Source organism: Aquarana catesbeiana, linkage group LG12 (assembly GCF_042186555.1).
Source record: "Aquarana catesbeiana isolate 2022-GZ linkage group LG12, ASM4218655v1, whole genome shotgun sequence".
Classification (NCBI taxonomy): domain Eukaryota; kingdom Metazoa; phylum Chordata; class Amphibia; order Anura; family Ranidae; genus Aquarana; species Aquarana catesbeiana.
The window spans coordinates 64,763,149-64,779,763 of NC_133335.1; positions in this window are offsets into that span (position 1 = coordinate 64,763,149).

The window sequence follows — 16,615 nt, forward strand, 5'->3', positions numbered from 1 at the left end:
CACAATGTGAAGCTTTGTGTGTTTCCCTGAAGGTGTGTTGCCATTGTTCATCTGAGAAGGTGATGCCTATGTCTGCCTCCCATTTCCCATTGCTATGGTTATCTTGAATGTTAGTTTGTTTTGAATGATGTTGTAAAAGAAAGATATTCCTTTTGTATCTTGTTTGGGTGTTTAGTAAAATTTCCATACTTTGGGCGGAAGTTTTATCTGTGGGCTTGGCTGCGATTTGAGGAAATGTGTGATTCGTAAACATGTGAACATCTTGTCAATTGGTATTGTGTCATAATTTGTTCCGTAGACTTAAGCTGTGTCCCAATATAAAGGTCTGATATGTGTGTGATGCCTCGGTTTACCAGGTCCCTCATCACCAATAACATTGGGATTTTTGTTTCTAGGAGGTTCAATGGTAACTTGTAATTTATTTCCTGTGTGTCAGTGTGTTTTTGTTTTGAAAGGAATCTCCATGCCATTAATGAGATCTGCATGGGGGGGGGGGGGGGGTGTAGTATTGTTGTGTCCCATGGTGCCCACCTGTCGCCCATAAGTAGTAAAGTTAGGTCTTTCGTTGGTGATATCACTTGTTCTATGTCTACCCATAGTGGTGTATTGTTCTTTTGGAACCAGTACTGCCCATAGGTAGTCGTAGGTCCACTAGTCCTGCCCCTCCTGCTTTCCTGTGGGATGTGAGGTTAATGAGTGAGCAATGCATCTAGCTTTTTTCCGTCCCATATGTATCTCCAGCTTAGAGTTGATAGAACTTTGAGATAACGGTGCGGTATGTGAATCGGCAGGGTGCGGAATACATATAGAATTTGTGGTAAGATCAGCATTTTGTAAGCTGTTATTCTACCTAGCCAGAATACTTCTTTTTTTTACATATCCTTGAGTTGAGTTTCCAGTCTGGCTGTTAGCGGGATCATGTTAGCTTCAACAAGTGCGGATGTTGTGTTTGTTAGTATAATTCCTAGGTAGGTAATACCTTCCTTGCTCCATGTATAAGGTAGTTGTTTTTGTTGTATATCTTGTGTGGGGGGCGGTACTCCTACGTCTAAGATCAAGGATTTAGTGAAGTTAACTTTACAATACGAGATATCGCTAAAGACCATTAGGATTTTTTGGGCCTGTTTTAGGGATGTAAGCGGGTTAGTCAGGAGCAGGATGCCATCATCCGCAAATAGGTTTATGGTGTGCATGCTAGAGCCAAACTGGAAACCCATAATCAAGGGGTGTGTTCTGATTGCCTCGGCTAGAGGTTCTATCATCAGGTTAAAAATAGTTGGTGACAGGGGGCACCCCTGTCTGGTCCCGTTTGAGATGTTGAAGGGTGTGGATAGCCAGCTGAGTATACCTGTGCAGATGGGCATGAATACAGAGCCAGAATAGCTGTCATTATGGAACCCTTGAAACCAAACTTGGATCAAACCATTTCCATGCAGGTCCAGTGGACCCTGTCAAATACAAAATCAAAAAAATACTGTGCTATCCCTCAAATAATAAAACCAAGGAGAAACCAAAAGTGCTTCTGTGAAAAACACAAACTACTTAAGCTGCTGCAACCTTAAATGCGAGACAACCCCCATTTTAATAACTATATGTGGAAAAGGCTGCGCTGCTAGTATTGAGTGAAAGTGATTATGATTAATAAGTGTGACCACAACTATGACACCCTTGTGTGGTGAACAACACTGGGAAAAAAGAAAAATTAATAATTTTTAGTGATGCTGACAAACAAAGAAAACTGGGATCTCATAAAGTTCAATTAATGCAATCCATTCTTAGGATGAAGGGATACAGAGGCCATGAAGTGAGTAAAGTCCATACAATGAAAAAAATAATTTCCTAGTTGAAAAACTCTTATACAATGAGGAGAAAACACCAACAGTCTTCTAAAGGTGTAAAGAATGCAAAAACTGTCATCCTGGGGAGCGTGATGATTGAAAGAAAAGTCCTCCACCACAAACACATCTGCCCCTTACCAGATCACTAGATCTCCTGTCACAGAGATCGTGCGGGCAAGTGGCTGTGTCCCCCAGCCACTGGGTCTCTGTTGGGAATATTGCACAGGTCACCGCTCAGAGGTTCCACAGACTGATGGATAACCGCTCAGATCACTAGATCTCCTGTCACAGAGATCGTGCGGGCAAGTGGCTGTGTCCCCCAGCCACTGGGTCTCTGTTGGGAATATTGCACAGGTCACCGCTCAGAGGTATCCCAAGGATAAAAAAAGAAAACTCCATAGCGTAACACAGTAACTTTTATTTAAAAGGAGAATAAAAAATACACTTACAATATGTGAAGTTCAAATCGCTGACGTCATCACCATACAACGCTGATCCCGGAAGCTACGGGCAGCAATTGCTAGCCGGCCGGAACATATTGGTTTACACGCGATTTGAACTTCACATATTGTAAGTGTATTTTTTATTCTCCTTTTAAATAAAAGTTACTGTGTTACGCTATGGAGTTTTCTTTTTTTATCCTTGGGATCTGAGCGGTTATCCATCAGTCTGTGGAACCTCTGAGCGGTGACCTGTGCAATATTCCCAACAGAGACCCAGTGGCTGGGGGACATAGCCACTTGCCCGCACGATCTCTGTGACAGGAGATCTAGTGATCTGAGCGGTTATCCATCAGTCTGTGGAACCTCTGAGCGGTGACCTGTGCAATATTCCCAACAGAGACCCAGTGGCTGGGGGACACAGCCACTTGCCCGCACGATCTCTGTGACAGGAGATCTAGTGATCTGGTAAGGGGCAGATGTGTTTGTGGTGGAGGACTTTTCTTTCAATCATCACGCTCCCCAGGATGACAGTTTTTGCATGCTTTACACCTTTAGAAGACTGTTGGTGTTTTCTCCTCATTGTATAAGAGTTTTTCAACTAGGAAATTATTTTTTTCATTGTATGGACTTTACTCACTTCATGGCCTCTGTATCCCTTCATCCTAAGAATGGATTGCATTAATTGAACTTTATGAGACCCTGTCAAATGCCTTCTCTGCGTCAATAGACAATAGCAGAGAAGGCGTTCCAGTTTTTTCAGCATGGTGTATCACATTAACAATTCTTCTAGTTGCGTCTGAGGTTTGTCTCCCCTTCACAAATCCTATCTGGTCGCATTGAATGATTGAGGGGATAATATTTGTGAATCTTTTGGCTAGTAGTTTGCATATATTTTGATGTCTGAGTTGAGAAGGGATATAGGTGTAAAGTTAGCCGGCGTAATGGGATCTTTTCCTGGTTTGGGTAGGGTTACTATATGTGCTCTCAGCATCTCTTGGGGAAAGGTTGCGGAATCCGGCTTTGTTAAAGACTGTATGTATGTGAAGCCATCAGGTCCCAATGATTTACCGTTTGATAGTGTGTTTATGACTAGTTCTATCTCTTGTGTCGTGATCGGGGCGTTTAAGTCAACTAGTTGATGTTCAGAGAGGGTTGAGAGGTTCAATCCCTGTAGAAATGTTTGTATTTTTCTGCTGTCGGTTGAGGCGTAGTGGGATCTTTGTGCAAGTTATATAATGAGCCGTAGTATTCGGCAAATTGGTTCGCTATGGCTTGCGGGTTTACAATTTTGTGTTATAAGGTAGGGTGTTTTAGATATGCTATTCTGGATTTCGTGCGTGCCGCTTTTAGTCTATTTGCTAGATACTTGCCTGCTCTGTTGGCATTGGCGTAGTAGTTCAGCTGTAAGCATCTAAAATGTTTGTCGTATTGTTGTGATAGGAGTTTTGTGTTTGCCTCCACCATTCTGTTGTATGAAGAGGTGTATTCCTCCATCTTGCCTTCAACATGATCCACCCTGTGGCCTAAGGCTTGGTCCTCCCTCTGGCATTTATTTATCCCCCTGACCATGTCACCTTGGAAAGAGGACCGTAAGGACAGCAGCATTTCCTTCAGCATCATGTCAGATATGGGTCTGTCTGCTGTGGGGAAGTCAGCAATAGGGTCACCTTCATGTATGTCCTGGGCTGTGGTGATATGTTGGGGCCTGCTTACCTCCATGCCTGGGTCAGCCTGTGGCCTGGTTGGAGAGTCTCTCCGCGGCTTTGACTTGACTGGACTCCTTGTGGAGGGGCTGGATGTCCCAGAGGATGACTCACTGTGTGGTTTGGTCATGTGGAATGATGTGGATGTAATCTCGTGTCTGCCGTTGTGGGCTCCGGGCCTGTGATTGTTCCCGAGTGCCACCGCCATTTTGTTGTAGCCCGCACGGGGCTGTGTCGAAATAGCTGGATAGTTTGTGTGGCTGCTGTGGGTTTTTTCCTTCGCCTTGGCATTCTTGGTCTGGACAGTGTTGAGGTGGTGGCGGCGTGTAGGGCAGTGGATGTTGCCGGTGAGCTCGGATGGCGGCAGATTGTCTCCGGTGGACAAGCGGAGCTTTTTTGCTAAGCGTCCATCTTGGAGCTCGGTCGCTTCTATGATTTAATTGATATGGACATATAAAAACAATTAAACTTTTTGAGATAAGTAAAACAACTACATATTGGATTTAGATGTTTGGGTTTACATACATTTGAATGGGTTATATCCACTATTGTAACAACTGTGTCATTGTGGCAATTTCATTAGCAGGTCCACCTTAAATTGCAATTCTCAGCATTAGGGATGAACTTCGAGTTCGAGTCGAACCCATGTTCGACTCGGACATCGCCTATTCGACCGTTCGTCGAATTGCGAACGTTATGGGGCGTTCACGTCAAATTTGAGTGGCGCGTCAGGGCCTATAATTCACTGCGGCATTGCAAATGATTGGCCAAGCATGCACTATGACCCGCATGCTTGGCCAATCACAGTGCCGTCTGTAAAGAGAGTTGTAATTGGCCAAAGCCAGGGTGGCTTTGGCCAATTATGGCTCAGGAGGTTTAGTACACGCCCCACACTATATAAGGCTGCCTGCGTGGCGGCCTTGTGTAGTGTGTTGCGGCGGTGCAGAGAGATAGACAGAGAGAGAGACAGTGCCATTTGATTTAAGTTAGATAGAGTAGGCAGTCGAGTCAGTTAGCTGCACTTACAGTGTATTGTGTATATATAAGCATCCCAGGTGTTGTGTGTGTGTGTGTATATATATATATATATATATATATATATATATATATATATATATATACACTGTATTCAGTTTAGCTAGATCCATTCCTGTTATTCTCTTCCTAATATACGGGCAGGCAGGAAGGTGTATTTACAGTTAGTGTGCTGTGTACCCTGCACAGTGTGCACCTATAGCTACCTGAAGACAATTGCTGATGTTCTTCTGATCCTATTAATACCACAGGCAGGCAGCTTTAAGTATTTACAGTTAGTGTACTGTGTACCCTGCACAGTGTGCACCTAAAGCTACCCAAAGACAATTGCTGGTGTTCTCTTACTAATAATACTACAGGCAGGCAGTTGATTCTGCTAGCTGCAGTATAATCAGTATACATCCTAGTTTTGTGCAGCTACATCTCACTGCAGGCCATTAGTATGTCTGGAAGGCCAACAAGGAGAGGCAGACAGTCACAAGCCAATAAAAGAGGGCAAGCAGGCTCTCTGTCTGGAGGCAACAGTGCTGGTCGTGGGCACAGTGCATCCTCATCAGCACGTGGCCGTGGAACACGCTTGTCCTTTTCTTCGTCAGCTGCCTGTGTTAAGCCGCAACATGCGGAAGACTCAGTAGAGTGGATGACCAAGCCATCCTCATCCTCCTCATCCTCTCTCACCCAGGCTCAGGGTACTTTGTCTGGCAAAGCAGCTGGTAACGCGGCCTCTTCCCTCGGCTCAATGGCATCAGTCACTCCTTCCCTAGTCCCACCATGTCCTCCTGAGGTTTCCCCCGAACTGTTTGACCACAGTGTTGGGTACATGCTCCAGGAGGATGCCCAGCGTTTTAAAGGTTTCGATGATGGTACCCAGCTAGAGGAAGGCAGTAACGTGAGCCCAGAGAGAGGGGGTGCCCAAGAATACCACAGGCAGGCAGCTTGAAGTATTTACAGTTAGTGTACTGTGTATTCTGCACAATGTGCACCTATAGCTACCTGAAGACAAGTGCTGGTGTTGTTCTTCTGATCCTATTAATACCACAGGCAGGCAGCTTTAAGTATTTACAGTTAGTGTACTGTGTACCCTGCACAGTGTGCACCTAAAGCTACCTGAAGACAATTGCTGGTGTTCTTCTGAACCTATTAATACCACAGGCAGGCAGCTTTAAGTATTTACAGTTATTGTACTGTGTACCCTGCACAGTGTGCACCTATAGCTACCTGAAGACAAGTGCTGGTGTTCTTCTTCTGAACCTATTAATATCACAGGCAGGCAGCTGTCCTTTTTTCGTCAGCTGCCTGTGTTGAGCCGCAACATGCGGAAGACTTGGTAGAGTGGATAACCAAGCCATCCTCCTCATCCTCTCTCACCCAGGCTCAGGGTACTTTGTCTGGCAAAGCAGCTGCCAACGCAGCCTCTTCCCTCAGCTCAATGGCATCAGTCACTCCTTCCCTAGCCCCACCATGTCCTCCTGAGGAGTCCCCCGAACTGTTTGACCACAGTGTTGGGTACATGCTCCAGGAGGATGCCTAGCGTTTTGAAAGCTCCAATGATGGTACCCAGCTAGAGGAAGGCAGTAACGTGAGCCCAGAGAGAGGGGGTGCCCAAGAAGGACAGCAATCTGGCAGTCATGTTCCCCCAGCTGCAGCATACTGCCAGGTTTGCTCCAGTGATGAGGAGGGAGGGAATGATGAGGTCACTGACTCCACATGGGTGCCTGATAGGAGAGAGGAGGAGGAGGAGGCACATCACCAATGAGGCAGGATGCCCTCCAGGGGCCAGCTTAAGGGCAGCACACTGATTGCATCACACTGCAGAGCTCCGCATGTGCAGGGCGCTGCTGTCTCTGCGCGTTATTCCAAAAGTTCTTTGGTGTGGACCTTTTTTGAGATGAGAGCATCAGATCGCACCGCTGCTATCTGCAACATATGTCTCAATCGTATCTCGCGTGGCCAAAACATCACCCGCTTGGGCACCACATGCTTGACCAGGCATATGTCGACCTGCCATGCAGTTCATTGGCAAGCATACCTAAAATACCCTCACCAAAGAACAAAGAGGACCTCTCTTTGCTCCTTATCAGCTGGGATCTCCAACCCCACTAGACCTTCAGTCCTCTCTGAGACCTGCACTGAGAGGAATGAAGTTGTAGAATTAGGTGCGTCACAGCCAAGTACTTGCGAGCAATCTGCTATCGGTACACCAACGTCAGATTGTGCCAGGCAAATTTCCCTGCCGAAAGAAGTTCATTCTCAGCCATCCACATGCCCAGCGGTTGAATGCTAGTTTGGCTAAATTGTTAGCAATTCAACTGCTGCCTTTTCAGTTGATAGACTCTGCCCCCTTCCGTGAGTTTTCTCAGTGGCAGGTTCCCAAATGTCACGTTTTCTCACGGAAGGTGATTCTGGCTCTCTACCGGCATGTGGAAGGCAATGTATTGGCCCCGCTGGACAGGGCGGTCAGCGGTAAGGTGCATATTACCGCTGACTCATGGTCCAGCAGGCATGGACAGGGACGTTACCTATCTTTCACGGCGCATTGGGTGACCCTGCTGGCAGCTGGGAAGGATGCAGGACAAGGTGCAGTAGTGTTGGAGGTTGTTCCGCCACCACGCCTCCAAAATGCTACTACTGGTGATTGTGACACACCTCTCTCCTCCACCCCATCCTCTTCTTCTTCCTACATGGCCTCTTCCTGTGATTTGTCCTCGGAACCAGCGGTGCTCCGTAGGCGTTCAAGGGGCTACGCAAGTACGCAGGCAAAAAGATGCCATGTGGTACTTGAGCTGGTGTGCTTGGGCGACAGGAGCCACACTGGGGCAGAGATTCTGTCAGCTCTGCAGGGGCAGGCTCAGAGGTGGTTGACGCCACACCAGCTTAAGCCAGGAATGGTGGCTTGCGACAATAGCACCAACATCCTCTCCGCCCTCCGACAGGGACAAGTGACCCATGTGCCCTGTTTGGCTCACGACCTTAACTTGGTGGTGCAGCGGTTGTTGGGCAGGTACCCGGGCTTACAGGATGTCCTGAAGCAGGCCAGGAAAGTCTGTGTGCATTTCCGCCGGTCATATAATGCCAGTGCTCGGCTGGCTGACCTCCAAAAGGAATTTAACCTGCCCAGGAACCTCCTAATCTGTGACGTGCCCACCAGGTGGAACTCAACATTGGCCATGCTGCAGTGGCTGCACACGCAGCAGAGGGCCATCAATGAGTACCTGTGCGACTATGGCACCAGGACTGGGTCAGAGTAGCTTGGTTTTTTTTCCCCACGCCAGTGGGCCATGATCAGGGATGCATGCACTGTCCTGTCACCATTTGAGGAGGCCACGAGGATGGTGAGCAGTGACAGTGCATGCATCAGTGACACTGTCCCCCTTGTCCACCTGTTGGAGCACACGCTGCGTGGAATAATGGACAGAGCACTTGAGGCAGAACAAAGGCAGGAAGAGGAGGACTTCCTTAGCTCTCAAGGCCACCTTAATCCAGACAGTGTTCCTGCGTGCCCACCGATCACACAGGAAGAGGACGAGGAGGAGGAGGATTGTGTCAGCATGGAGGAGGAACCTGGCACTCAGCATCAGCAGCAGTCTTCAAGGGATCGTTTTCAGTCCCCAGAAACCCATGGACTTGTACGTGGCTGGGAGGAGGTGGCTGCAGATCATGTCGTCCTTAGTGACCCAGAGGACTCCGGACCGAATGCCTCAGCAAACCTATGCTGCATGGCCTTGCTGATCCCGCAAAGCCTGCAAAAGGATCCTCGTATTCGTGGTATGAAGGAGAGGGATCATTACTGGCTGGCAACCCTCCTTGATCCACGTTACAGAGGGAGCAGAGGATGAAACATCTTCGGGAGGCCTTGCAGAAAGGTCGCAGAGGGAGCAGAGGATGAAACATCTTCGGGAGGCCTTGCAGAAAGGTCTGTGCAACGCGTTCCCAGAGCCTGGGAGGTTACAAACTCCTGTTACTGGACAACGTGTTGCTGAGGCTTCGGTCAGTCAAAGAAGGAGCGGTGGAGAAGGTGGCCATCTGACCGATGCGTTCAGACAATTTTTTTTTTTTCAATAGATTTTTATTAATATTTTATAGCAGTTTACATAGATAATACAATATTATATTAATGACAGTCATAGTCATAAATAACAGTTGAGATTACAAAAACACAGTGCTATGAATAATTTAAAGTTTCTAGAAACAGTAAGTAATTAAAGGTACTTATTCCTTAAAATAACAAGAACGGAAAGGTAGTTACATTTTGTGAGTAGTAGATTTATCCTCAAGCAACTGATAAAATAAATGATTAGTAGATCAAGGGTCGTGCTCTCCCCGGACACCCCAATGGGGGCAAACTGTGTCCAAGAGGGAGCTCGAACCTACATTCATAGATATTGTATTGAGGATTTCCCTTTAAGATGAGAGAAATAGTGTGGTGTTGGAGTACCAAGAGAGCCAGGGCGACCATTGGTTGAGTGTAAAGAGTAGGCGTCCATTTGAGGACGCTATCAAGCTATGTGAGGTCTAATACCTCAGTGATCATAGGAGGAGTGACATTTTTCCATTTTCTGGTGGTTGATAGTCTTGCCGCTAGTAATACATGAGTAAGTGAACTTTGCATATTGGCAGGAAATTGGTCCATCCCCAGGGACAGCAGCCCTAGTGCAGGGTCCATCGGGATGTGGTGGTGCGCTATGTTAGATAGGACCTGAAAGATTGTCGTCCAGTAAGGTATGAGTTTAGGGCAACACCATAAAGTATGTAGGAGGTCACCACAACCTCCGCATTGTCTCCAACATGTATCAGATGCTTGAGGACTAAATTTGGATATTGTCGCAGGGTTGTAATACAACCCCTGGCAAAAATGATGGAATCACCAGTCCCTGATGATGTTCCTTCAGTTGTTTATTGTTGTAGAAAAAAAGCAGATCACAGACATGGCCAAAAACTAAAGGCATTTCAAATGGCAACTTTCTGGCTTTAAGAAACACTAAAAGAAATCAAGAAAAATAATTGTGGTGGCCAGTAACAGTTAGATTTATAGAACAAGCACAGGGAATAAATTTTGGAATCACTCAATTCTGAGGAAAAAATTATGGAATCACCCTGTAAATTTTCATTACAATCACTAACACCTGCATCAGATTAAATCTCCTTGTTAGTATGTAGGTAAATCATCACGCAGTGTTGCACAAGATGTTGGTTGTTCACAGTCGGCTGTGTCTAAAACATGGACCAAATACAAACAACATGGGAAGGTGGTTAAAGGCAAGCATACTGGTAGACCAAGGAAGACATCAAAGCTTCAAGACAGAAAACTTAAAGCAATATGCCTTGAAAACAGAAAATGTACAACAAAACAAATGAGGAACAAATGGGGGGAAACTGGAGTCAACATCTGTGACCGAACTGTAAGAAACCGCCTAAAGGAAATGGGATTTACATACAGAAAAGCTAAAAGAAAGCCATCTCTAACACCTAAACACAAAAAAACAAGGTTACAATGGGCTAAGGAAAGGCAATCGTGGACTGTGGATGATTGGATGAAAGTCATATTCAGTGATGAATCTCGAAACTGCATTGGGCAAGGTGATGATGCTGGAACTTTTGTTTGGTGCCGTTCCAATGAGATTTATGCAGACGACTGTCTGAAGAAAACATGCAAATTTCCACAGTCAATTATGATATGGGGCTGCATGTCAGGTAAAGGCACTGGGGAGATGGCTGTCATTAAATCTTCAATAAATGCACAGGTTTACATTGAAATTTTGGACACCTTTCTTATCCCATCTATTGAAAGGATGTTTGAGGATGATGAAATCATTCATCAAGATGATAATGCATCTTGCCATAGAGCAAAAACTGTGAAAAAATTCCTTGAAGAAAGACACATAAGGTCAATGTCATGGCCTGCAAACAGTCCGGATCTCAATCCAATTGAAAATCTGTGGTGGAAGTTAAAGAAAATGGTCCATGACAAGGCTCCAACCTGCAAAGATGATTTGGCAACAGCAATCAGAGAAGGCTGGAGCCAGATTGATGAAGAGTACTGTTTATCACTCATTAAGTCAATGCCTCAGAGACTGCAAGCAGTTATAAAAGCCAGAGGTGGTGCAACAAAGTACTAGTGATGTGTTGGAGTGTTATTTTGTTTGTTTGTTTTTCATGATTCCATAATTTTTTCCTCAGAATTGAGTGATTACATAATTTATTCCCTGTGCTTGTTCTATAAATCTAACCGTTACTGGCCACCACAATTATTTTTCTTGATTTCTTTTAGTGTTTTTTAAAGCCAGAAAGTTGCCATTTGAAATGCCTTTAATTTTTGGCCATGTCTATGATCTGCTATTTTTCTACAACAATAAACAACTGAAGGAACATCCTCAGGGACTGGTGATTCCATAATTTTTGCCAGGGGTTGTACCATCTCAGAGTAATTTTTGCTGATAATTCCCACAACGTGGAGCAATTGGAGGAGTTTTGGTTAATTTTGCATGCTTTCTGCCATTGTAATGGTGTGAATGTTTGGTGTAGATCAGTTTCCCATTGTGTGTGGTAACGGGATTTAACAAAGGTCAGCTTATGTTGAAGGATGTTGTAAAACATTGTGATGCCTTTTTTCCTGGATGTGGGGGATGTGAGGAAAGCCCAAGCTGATGGATGAATATATTGGAAGGTGTCAGGTAGATTAAGTAGGCAATGTTGGATTTGAAGGTATAGATAAACGTCAGTATGTGGTGTGTTAAACTCTTCTTGGATTGTCGAGAAGGGTTTTAAGGAATCATTGTCGAACAAGCTGTGGATAAATTGTATTCCCCATTTTTCCCATTTTTTGAGAAACAGTTGAGCTATTATGTGGTGTAAGGCGGTTATGGGCACATTCATAGCAACTTTGGAATCGTCAGCATCCGAGCTTTTTAGAAATTTAAGCCATGTTTTAATGGATATTACCATTGTGGGCGGGAGGTAGGAGGGGGGTTTAGATCCCATTTGGGCACTAAATAGTCAGAGGTTCGTTGGGCCCTGTGTACTGTAGGTGGACTCTATGGCTCCCCAGGTTGTTGATGGCGTTGGAAGGAACCATTCTCTTAGTTGGGTCAGTATTGATGCTGAGAAATAATCTAGGAAGTCTATATACCCAAGTCTCCCATGTAGTCTATGTTTTATCAGCTGGGAGTGTGCGCATCTCGATTTCTTGCCTTGCCATATGAATCTAGAGAGGAGGGACTGCAGGGATTTAAAGTAGCTGGTTGGTATAGGTAAATTTCTAAAGAGGTACAGGATTTGGGGGAGCTGGAGCATTTTAAACGCAGCTAGTCTGCCCCACCATGAAAATTCATGATTACTCTGTTGGATGAGATCAGTTTGGATCTTGGTTCTCAGGGGGATGTAATTGTATGAAAATAGGGTTTTCGTGGATCTTGTTAGATGAATGCCTAGATAAGGGATGCTGGATTCTGCCCATGTATATGGGAATTGATGTTGCAGTAAGTTGCGGGTTACCGCGTCTACTCCTATATCGAGGATGTAGGATTTAGTTGCATTTGTTTTATAGTAAGATATTCTCCCAAACCATGTCAGTATTTTTTGTATTTCAGTAAGGGAGGTAGTTGGGTTGGTAATCATTAAAATGACGTCGTCCGCAAATAGACTTATTTTGTGGGTCTGTTTTCCTATGATTATTCCAGATACGTTGGTGTTGGTACGGATGTGCTCTGCTAAGAGTTCCATTATCAAATTGAAAATTAGAGGTGATAGTGGGCAACCCTGCCGTGTTCCGTTAGTGATGCGGAAAGGGGCAGAGAGGAGGTTGGACGTATATACTTGGGCTGATGGGGTGGTATAAAGAGCCATTACAGCATGGAGGATGGGTCCCTCAAATCCAAATTTTTGGAGAACCATGGACAGGTAGGTCCAGTTTACTCTGTCGAACACCTTCTCTGCATCTAGTGAAAGGAGCAGAGAAGGTATTCCAGTTGAGTTTGCAAGGTGAATGATATTGATTAACCGTCTGGTGGCGTCAGATGTCTGTCTGCCTTTCGTAAATCCAGTTTGATCGTTGTGTATAAGGGACGGAAGGATGTCGATGAGTCTATTCGCTAGTAATTTGGCATAGATTTTTAAGTCAATGTTTAGTAGGGATATGGGGCGCAAGGTTTGGGGGGGTGGTAGGTTCCTTGCCAGGTTTAGGTAGAGTAATTACTAAAGCTGAAAGCATTTCCTTAGGAAAGGATGAGGAGGACACTGCCTGGTTGAATAAGTTACATAAGTGAGGGGCTAAAATTGTATTGAAAGTTTTAAAATATTCTCCCGTGAAGCCGTCAGGGCCAGGGGATTTAGAATTGGGAAGTTTTTCAATGGTTGCTTGGATCTCTAATGCTGTAAAGGGGGAGGTGAGGCGCAAAAGTTGTTCCGAAGTGAGAGATGGGAGTTTAAGGTAACTGAGGAAGGATTGAATTTCCTCTCTGGTAGGTTGGTGGGTATGGATGTCCGTCTGTAGATTGTACAGATCACTGTAGTAAGAGCTTAAAGCGTCAGCTATAGTTTGCGGGTTAATATGTTTGTCATTTGGAGTGGGGTGATATAAATGTGCTATTCTGGTTTTTTGTCTTTGCCCTTTGATACGTTGGGACAAGGTTTTCCCTGCTTTATTAGTAACATATGATTTAGCTTTCAGTTTCCTGAGTTTTAATTCGTAGGTATTTAGTAGTAGCGAGCGAAGCTCATGTCGTAGTTTGAATATTTGGGATTGCAATAGAGGTGATGGATTTAATTTGTTTTGTTGGTCTGCTGTTGCTATTTGTTTTGTTAGTTTTTCTATCTGCTGTGTTCTCCTTTTTTTTTATTTTTGCACCTAATTGTATGAAGAATCCTCTCATGAAGGAATTGTGGGCATTCCACAAGACCGCCGGATCAGCCACTGAGCCCGTGTTGATGCAAAAGTATTCTGTCAATTTTTGGGATAGATATTGAACGTGCTGAGGATGTTGTAAAATAGAATTGTTGACTCTCCAGATGAACGAGTTAGTTTTGGAGTTATTGTTTAGCAATTTGATGCTGACAGGTGCGTGGTCTGACCAGGTGGTCGTGTGAATGCAGGATTCTTGTACATTTTGCAGTAACCAATTGTCTGATATATTGTCTGTTGTTCAGTGCTTTAGTGATAGTCTTCATCTGTCTCCTCATGTTGAGGGTTGTATTTAGATAGATCAGCATAGAAGTGTATGCTTATATGGGTGCAGGTAGGGCGGGAAGCACCCTGGTTTTGGTCAGCAATTTTTCTTGGTGGGGAAGAAATGTATTTTCATTAGGACATCCCTGGGTACCGATGCTTAGGTTTGGGGATGCGGTGGATACGGTCAATGGTGCGTTCGATCGGCGACATGTCAGGGAACAATTTGGCTATCATGTCATCTGCATATGCCTGCAGGTCGGCTGGAAGAACTGACTCGGGAACCCCCCTTAGTTTGACATTGTTCCTCCTCGAGCGGTCCTCGAGGTCTGCAAGCTTTGCTTTAATCCAATCCGTTTCGTCAGCTTGTTCTTTATAAGCATCTATCAGCTTGTTGACTGTTGTAGAGCAGGCGTCCATTTTATGCTCTATGTGTTCAACTCTGTCCCCCATGCCCTGCATCTGACCTGAGAAACTGTTGAACATAGCGGAGATGTTTGTCATGAGTGATGTCTGAAGTGACATTAACATGTCCTTCATGGTCGAGTCAAGGACCGGCAGGCCTGAGGTCAGGTAGTTAGCTATGGATGGTGTTAGACTGAGGCCTACCTGGTCCAGATGTGCGTCTGTCATCCCAGCGCTCGGGGCCTGTGTCGGATCCATCCTCATCCACGCTTTCGCAGGGCTGCTGGATGACGGGCTGTGCGGGGTGGAATCCCCGTCAGGTAGTGGAGCGATATCCTTCTCCCATGTTCCCAGATCGTCATCTGGGAGGTCAGTGTAGAAGGATGATGTGTGAGGTAAACTACCTCCGGCGCCATCTTGCCGCTTCCCGTCCTCCAGCGCTGGCATGATGAAGAAATCTGTGAGTTTCTTGGGGTATCTGTCCTCTTTTCTTTTGCGGGATTGCATCGGGTGGTGTGTTACCGATTTGTGGGGTGAGTTGGGTGTTGCTATGTCGCTGGGTATTCGCTCTTTCCCCGGTCTTCAGTCAGAGCTCTTGACTTAAGCGGCCATTACAATCGCACGCAAGCCACGCCCCCCACCGTGCTCAGACAATTTTTTAGTCCGCAACCCCAAGGGAAGAACGGTTCCAGCAACCATCGCCAACGTCTGTTCTACATGGTGCAGGAATACCTAGGGGCAAGATCTGACTTGGACACCTTTCCCACCGAAAATCCTCTGGGTTACTGGGTCTTGAGGATGGATCACTGGCCAGAGCTTGCACAGTATGCAATTGAGCTGCTGGCCTGTCCTGCATCCAGCGTTCTTTCGGAATGCACATTCAGTGCTGCTGGAGGCTTTGTAACCGATCACAGGGTCCGCCTGTCCACCGACTTGGTCGATCGACTGGCCTTCATAAAAATGAATCAGTCTTGGATCACCACCAGCTACCAAGCACCTGATGCTGATGTACCGAATAATTTTTTTTGAAATGTGAGATCCCTTGAAGACTGCCTATGCTGAGTGACTATCCTGTTATGCTGAGTGACTATCCTCTTCCTCCTGAATGATCATGCTGATAGCTTTTTGGTTCTGGGCACCGCCACCAGTGGCTAAGGTCCAATTTTTCAGCCCCTGTTTAACAGGGGTGTGTAATTACAATTTTTGATGCAATATTTTGCAGGAGGGTTCGTTGCTGCGCTCAACTAGAGTATCTGTGAGGGGTTGCAGTATTGTGGCACCAGCACCAGTGCCTAAGGCCCAATTTTTCAGCCCCTGTTTAACAGGGGCGTGTAATTAAAATTTTTGATGCAGTACTTTTCAGCAGGGCTCATTCCTGCGCTCCAACTAGAGTATCTGTGAGGGGTTGCAGTGTTGTGGCACCAGTGCCTAAGGCCCAATTTTTCTGCCACTGTTCAACAGGGACATTTAATTACAATTCTTGATCTAATATTTCACAGCAGGGCCCGTTCCTGCGCCCACCAAGAGTAACTGTGAGGACTTACAGTGTTGTGGCACCAGCACCACCACCAAAGGCCCAATTTTTCTACCACTGTTCAACAATGGCATGTAATTACAATTCATGATCTAATATTTCACAGCAGGGCCTGTTCCTGCGCCCACCAAGAGTAACTGTGAGGGCTTACAGTGTTGTGACAACACCAACACCTAAGGCCCAAATTTCTGCAGAGTATATAGGGCAGGCCCCTACTTTCAAACATCCAACTTACAAACGACTCTTACTTGCAAACAGAAGGAGACAACAGGAAGTGAGATGAAATCTATCCCTAGGAAGGGAAATTCCTGTAAGAGTTAATATGGGAAAAACGTGTCTCCTCTCCACTGATACGTTCTCACCAATCCTTGTTTCACTAAAAACCCCAAATTTTCAAAAAACATTTGTCATTGGGACAGAAAGTGAGGGGAAATCTTCTGAAGAGGTGCACAGACAGCAAAACAAATGTTACAGGGGTGATAACCCTTCCCTATGTT